Source organism: Pan troglodytes, chromosome 15 (genome assembly GCF_028858775.2).
Source record: "Pan troglodytes isolate AG18354 chromosome 15, NHGRI_mPanTro3-v2.0_pri, whole genome shotgun sequence".
Classification (NCBI taxonomy): Eukaryota; Metazoa; Chordata; class Mammalia; order Primates; family Hominidae; genus Pan; species Pan troglodytes.
Genome location: NC_072413.2, coordinates 39,591,623 through 39,598,976, shown reverse-complemented (window position 1 = coordinate 39,598,976; position 7,354 = coordinate 39,591,623). Strand labels below are relative to the sequence as shown.

General features: G+C 36.4%; 1 pseudogene; it reads left to right on the top strand.

Moving 5' to 3' along the window:
• Positions 1-932: 932 nt before the first annotated feature.
• On the top strand, positions 933-1,346 carry LOC100609332 (ubiquitin-conjugating enzyme E2 D3-like; annotated as a pseudogene).
• Positions 1,347-7,354: the final 6,008 nt, after the last annotated feature.

The following is a 7,354-nucleotide window of genomic DNA, read 5'->3' as shown; positions in this document are numbered from 1 at the left end:
TCTGAGTCCTCTGGCTCTTTGTCTAGTCTTCAGGAACCTACCGGGCTATTTATTGACATAAGAACTAATCTCTCACTTTCTTTCCTTTCTCTTGACACTCTATCAACAAACCAAATGATGTCCTTCATTTTGTTCATTTTATTCCCCTGGTTTCCTGATCATGATCACCATGTCTACTTTATCTTGATATGTTTAATATAGGAAAAAATTATGTATTTATTCATATTACCATCTAATAAGAACAATATAGTAACAATACAAAGCAGGAAGATTAAGGGAAATTATGTAAAAATGATATAAGGGAGAGGACTGGTGAACAATAAAGACTGACAAAGATAATGCCATCTAGCAAAAGCACAGGGAAATTGGCAACACTGTTCTTATCCACATGGTCTTTTATGAAAAGAAAAAATGAGGAAAAGAAAAAAACTTAAAAACACAAAAGCAAAAAAGACGTTTAGGCAAAGCTAATTCTATTGACATGTTTTCTAAAGTTGTTCTTGTCTATTCTTAACAATTCTGCCCTAGAAGTTATTTCCCATTGGAAACAAATCTACCATATGACTTTTCTCTTAAAGACTTATTTTATAATTTCTTATTAACAGAAATAGCAGGAGAATAAGGCATTAGTACTATTTTCAATAAATCATTTTCTTATCAAATATAAAACATTTTCCACAAATATTTTCACTAAAATTTTACCTGTCTAGCCTCCCATCCCATGACCTACCTCTGTCCCCTGCCCTTCTAGTTCCATCCCCAGTCTGTTTAGTAAGGTGACAGTGTATGTCAGAGCAGGTGTGAGAGTAGACAATCCTTCCGTGCTGCTTGAATAATCGAGTTTTAGCCAGACCTTTAAACACATACTGAGATAGTGAGGAGCCAGATGAAAAGTACAGACTATGCCACAAAAAATGGATTAACACAAACTGAGTGATTTGGCCCATGACCTTCCAACTCAACGTTCTGCAGGTCCAGCTGGGGATGATATGTTTCATTGGCAAGCCACAATTATGGAATCTGATAACAGCCCATATTAAGGCTGTGTGTTCCTTTTGAAAATTCACTTTCGTATAGACTATCCCTTCAAACCACATGAGGTTGCACTTAGAAAAACAATTTATCAACCAAATATTAATAGTAATGATAGCATTTGTCTTAATATTCTAAGATTAAAGTCATCTTCTGCTTTAACTATTTCTAACGTTCTCTTATTCATTTGTTCGCTACTATGCAATCCCAACCCAGACGACTTCTATGTGCCAGAGATTGCAGGGAACAATAAGACAAACAGAGATAGGTACAAAAGAATATCTCGAGAGTGGACTTAGAATTATGCCATGTGATGCTACCTTAAAGTCAAAATTAGGTGCATTGTAGCTCAAACATTAAAATATTGTTCAAATGTTTATAATTAACATTATACATGCTAAATTATTGTTCTTTTTTACATACCTAACAAGCTCAAAACAGAATATCTAATCAAAAGGAACTAAAGATTAATTTTGATTTTGCATAATTAAGTGGTCCTTTATCATTCCAAAGATGCTTCCTTAATTGCCATATTTATTTTACACATGAAGTACAGAGGTAGAAAGAAACAGGGACACATTATCTTGTTTCTCTGTTTTGCACTGCCAATTTATGGTAAGCTCAAATAATAACTCAAGTCTTCTTACTGTGTCGCAAAACTTGAATGCCAGTTGCAGTATGCAAATTATTCAACTCATTTTTCTTAAAATAGTTTATTCTCTGAAATTGGTCCAGTTTGTGAATATAGCCAGACCCTCAAATTGTTTTGGTACTAAAAAGCATGGACTTGGATTATTTAAATCGCTTTAAATTTTGCTCAGCTCATGGCTGCATGCTTCCCTTTTATATACCAATGTTTGTGATGACAATAATAATGAAACATTCTGCTCCAAAATATCTAAATTGCCTCTAATATATTTGACAAACCTTGAATTAATGAAAAAGTCTTTAAAAAATATATTTCTAAGAGGAAATCCTGCTTTTCTTTCTAAGACATTGTTTGTTCCAAATGAGAAGAGTTTCTGCCATGTTCTCGGCATGCTCACGGTACTATAAAGAAACCAGTCAAAATCTTCATGAAATTGCTTTTTTACCAGTCAGTGAAAACCAACTCTGAAAAGGTCATTCTTATTTTGTTTTGTTTTGCTTATCAGGATTAATCTTTTTTTAGAATGTAACCTTCAGTCTATTTTGTCAATATAGCTATCGGAGATAGGAAAATATTATATTATTTTCTGGATTATAGGAGGAACTTGATTTATTTATTGAATAAATACATGAAAGCTAGAGGAGGACAACTAATGAACAGTTGATTCAGGTGAAACATGACTTTTAGTGATTGGGAACAGTCTTATGAGTTAGTTCCCCAATGTTAGCTCTAATGTCTTTTCTCCCTTCATCTTTCTCACTCTCCCTTATTCTGTTATTCTGTTACTGTCTTTATTCCTTCATTTGAAGCCATCTGTTATTGCAAGATTTCCAACCATAGAAGGCCCAGAGTCCCAGTTTACGGTTACCACTCACATTTCTCTTCAGCTGATTAGCCACCGCTCACTGACTTCAGTCAACATTATTCTTACTTTTTTTTTAACTTTTATTTTAGGTTAAGGGGTACATGTGCAAATTTGTTATAAGGTAAATTGTGTGTCACAGGAATTTGGTGTACAGATTACTTCATCCCCCAGATAATAAGCATAGTACTTGACAGGTATTTTTATGATCCTCACCCTCATCCCACCGACCACACTCAAGTAGGTCCTGGTGTCTGCTGTTCCCTTGTGTCCCTGTGTACCCAGCATTCAGCCCCCACTTATAAGTGAGACTATGCGATATTTTGTTTGCTGTCCCTGTGCTGCTTTGCCTAGGATAATGGTCTCCAGCTCCATCCATGTTGCTGCAAAGGATATGGTCTTATTCTTTTCAATGTCTACATAGTATTCCATGGTGTATATGTACCACATTTTCCTTACTAGTCTACCGTTGATGGGTGTTTAGATTGATTCCATGTCTTTGCTACTGTGAATAGTGCTGTGATGAATATATGTATGCACGTGACTTTATGGTAAAAAATTTGTATTTCTCTGGGTATGTACCCAATAATGGGATTACTGGGTAAAATAATAATTCTGTTTTAAATTATTTGGGAAATCTTTAGACTGCTTCCAACTAATGAGCTAATTTACATTTCCACCAGCAGTGTATAAGCAGTGTATAACCTTTCTCTCTAAAACCTCACCAGCATTTGTTATTTTTTGACTTTTTAAAAATAGCCATTCTGACTGGTGGGAGATGGTAATTCATTTTGCGTTTGATTTGTATTTCTCTAATGATTAATCATGTTGAGGATATTTTCATATGCTTGTTGGCTGCATAAATGCCTTCTTTGGAAAAGTGTCTGTTCGTGTCTTTTGCCCACTTTTTAATTGATTTGTTTTTGCTTGTTAACTTAAGTTCCTTATAGATTCTAGATATTAGACCTTTGCCAAATGCATAGTTTGCAAATATTTTCTCTCACTGTGTACGTTGTCTGTTTTCTCTATTTGTCTGCAGTGCAGACACTCTTTAGTTTAATTAGGTCACGATATAGATTATATCGTCCTCAAACAGAGATATTTGACTTCCTGTCGTACTATTTGGGTGCCTTTTATTTATTTACCTTGCCTGATCGCTCTGGCCAGGACTTCAGTACTATGTTGAATAGGCTGATGATTCTTGTCTTGTTCAGGTTTTCAAGGGGAATGCTTCAAGCTTTTGCCCATTCTGTATAATGTGGTTGTGGGTTTGGCAAAGATGGTTCTTATGGAAAATATTATTTTAAATGCTGTATGAACAGTGACTATGTCCCCAATTAAAGAGAATGGTACTTTGTTGTATGTCTCTCTTTAAATGAAGAAAACAACTCACTTCCACTAGAAGCAGTTGTAGTTCTCAAATATGAAAATATAAGGATTACTCTTAATGCCTGATCAGGACCTAGGCACCATTTATTTTCCCATCATAGATAAATAAATAAGGTGCTGTGGGTGGGTGGCAGAGAAGAGGTGTGAGCAGAAAGAGACAAACGGGGGGGTGGGAATTGACTTGTGCTGAAAAGACAATCATCTAAATGTCAGTGCCTGTATGTATATATAAAGCATATATTATTTTAAATATGATTATTTTGGATCATGTGGCCAAAGAAAGAGTGGTTAATTTGTTGTTTTTAATCTTAAGGTTAGTAGATTCTATTTTCCTTTTAAACATATATGTATGAGTGGGTATTTTTTTAGTTTGAAGTTATTTCTATGTGAATGTATATCACATAGCATATATTGTTTACTCATGACAACTCCTCACTCACAATCCTGGTTGTACTCAGCTCTCCTCCTTCTCCTTGTTCATATCAGGCAGCAAACACGGTCAGAGAAAAAGGCAAAATTGTGCCCATTGGTTTCACTTTAAATTAGTGCACAGTGACCTACCTATTTGGCCTTTAGCACTGCCTAGGAAGTCTAATACGTTTCTTAGTTGTTTTTTGTTTTTGTTTTTGTTTTTGTTTTATGCTCCCAATCTCAGACTACTATTTTGCCTCCTCTCTCCTAAGTCCTTCCTCGTGCTTCCTCCTTCCTCATGCTCACTCCCTGTAGTTATTTTGCTTTCTGTTTCACTGACAAAATAGAAGAAAGGAAATTATTTATACACATTCCCATACCTCATTACTCAATCTAGTCATATTTCCTCTCTGCCCTCCTTTCTGTTATTTTTATTTAAGAGCATTTATATTTAAGAACAACCCTTCATTCAGTCACACCAGCTCTCATCCACTCAAGTATTACACTTAAGCAATAGACCCCTTCTGTATTCCGTAACATCAAATTTTCCACTCCAATTGAGTTATTCTCATGATCATTCAAACATGATGTAATACTGTCCATGTTAATTAACAAAAACCTTGAACACACATATATCTCCAGATACCACCCTATCTCCCTGCTAATTTTAAAGCAAAATTTATTAAAAGATTTGTTAGATTTTTCTATTTATAATTCCTCCCATTCAGTGTTGAAACTTCTCTAATTAGGCTTTTTTCTCACAACTGCAATGAAGCAGATTTTGTCAAAATCACCACTGGCTGTTACGTTAATTCCTGGTTCTCAATCTACAGTTCTCATATTCTTTATCTATTGACTTTATCACTTTCTCCTTCTTCATACAGGATCTAGACAGGATTCTCTTCTTGTTCTCCTCATACTTCATTGGCCATTTTTCTCTAGTCTTATTTATGAATTCCTCCTCATCTTCCTATGAATGAATATTGGTGTGCCCAGGTCTCAGTTGCTGACAGTTCCCTTTTATCCTCGCTCTCTTAATGATCTCATCATACGGCTTTAAACATCATCTGTGTCTTGGGGGAGGGTTGGTTGGTTGTTTGTTTTTTGAGACAGGGTTACTCTGTTACCCAGGCTGGAGTGCAGTGGCATGATCTCGGATCACTGCAACTTCCACCTCCCAGGTTCAAGCGATTCTTGTGCCTCAGCCTCTGGAGTAGCTGAGATTACAGACATGCACCACCATGCCAGACTAAACTTTGCATTTGTGGTAGAGACAAGATTTTGCCATTTTAGACAGGCTGGTCTTGAACTCCTGGCTCCAAGTGATCCATCCACCAAAGTGGCTTCCCAAAGTGCTGGGATTGCAGGCATGAGCCACTGCGCCTGGCCATCATTTATTTTAAGAACACGTGATTCCAGACTTCTAGTTTAACAACAGCATTGCATTTCCAATTGTTTGTTTAATTCTATGCAGTTTCTAATATGCATTTCAAACATCACATTCTCAGACGTATTTTTTATTTCACAACTTCTCTCCACCTATTTTTCCATAATCTTATCCATCTTTGTAACTTTAATTCCTTTCTTACAGATGCTCAGGGAAAATCCCTGGGATCCTCCTTTACTCTTCCTTTTTAAAAAATCATACCCATAAATCTGTCACAAGTGCTATGATTTACAGCCTCAAAGCATATACAGAATTTGGCCATCTCTACGACATCCACTTTTACTATTTTTGTCCAAAATCATTTCTCTCCTTGCTTCTGCTTTTTTCTTCTTAAGTCTCCGTAAGCTCAAACTAGAAGGTCCTATTAAAACAAGCCAGATCCTGTCACTTCCCTTCCTCAAATCCTGTAATGGCTTCTTATTTATCTCAGACTGAGAGCCATAGATTTTAGAATAGCTGACAAGGCCCTTCTAGAACTTCTCTGCTCTATCTCTTACAATCTTTTCTTCAAACCCTGCACTCTTGCACACTGGAGTGATTCAACAAATATTTATTGAGCCCCTAGTATGAGGTCAGCACTTTTAACGTAGTACAAAGTAGTAAAAAACATATCTTTTTACTACTCCTCCTTGTTTTTCCTCATATATAACATACCTGCTACCCTGGATCTTTGCATTTGCTAGTTCTGCCTGTAAACTCTCTATTATTGTTGGGGCTCAGAAGATGATATACCAAAGTGTGATGCTTTGGCATGCTGACTACTCTGAACTGAAGAAGATTGGAAGCCCTCAGAAATAGCTTCATAAGCAAAGTCTGTCTCTGACCTTTCTCTGCATTCTTATTTTCTGCCCCTCTTACCAACCCCCACAAAAGTGAGTCATAAAAACCAGAATTATTATTTCCTAAGGTGAGTCATAGAAACTAGAACCTCTCTTTCCCAAAGCAAACCATTCAACCTAGAAATATGCGCTTTCTCCTGCCTTTCTGTGTAGAAGTTGCCCATAGAGAAATTCTCTGACTTACCTTGTCTGATAGTAAGTCTTAAGACCCTAATTCCAGAGGAGTCCTGTGCCCTACCTAGGAAGAAGAAATGCCACACAAACAGGCCATAAAGCATCTGAATGGACAGGCCTTACCAGGTTTTCCTCCTCAACCTGCTACCATTAGATGTATCCTTTTCTCAATCACATTTCTATATGGCTTTTCATTCTTTATTGAAGCTATGAATAAAAGTAGACAGTTTTCTCTAGGTCTTTGGGTCTTCACTTCTGAAGACTCCCATATCACATAAGACTTTGATTATATAAATTTGTCATGCTTTTCTCTTGTTAACCTGTCTTTTGTTACAGGAGTGTTGGCTGTTATTTTTATGATAGGTGAGGAAAGTATTACATCATCATATAGTCATATGGATGGCTCCCTTCTCTCCTCACATCTTTGCTGCAGTAAAAGCTTCACTGATCTCACTTCTTTCTCATCCCCTAGCAGTATGCCCTACACTTTAGCTCTCCTTTGTTTTTCTTCATATCACTCATCACCAACCAAGACGCTCTATATTTAGCTT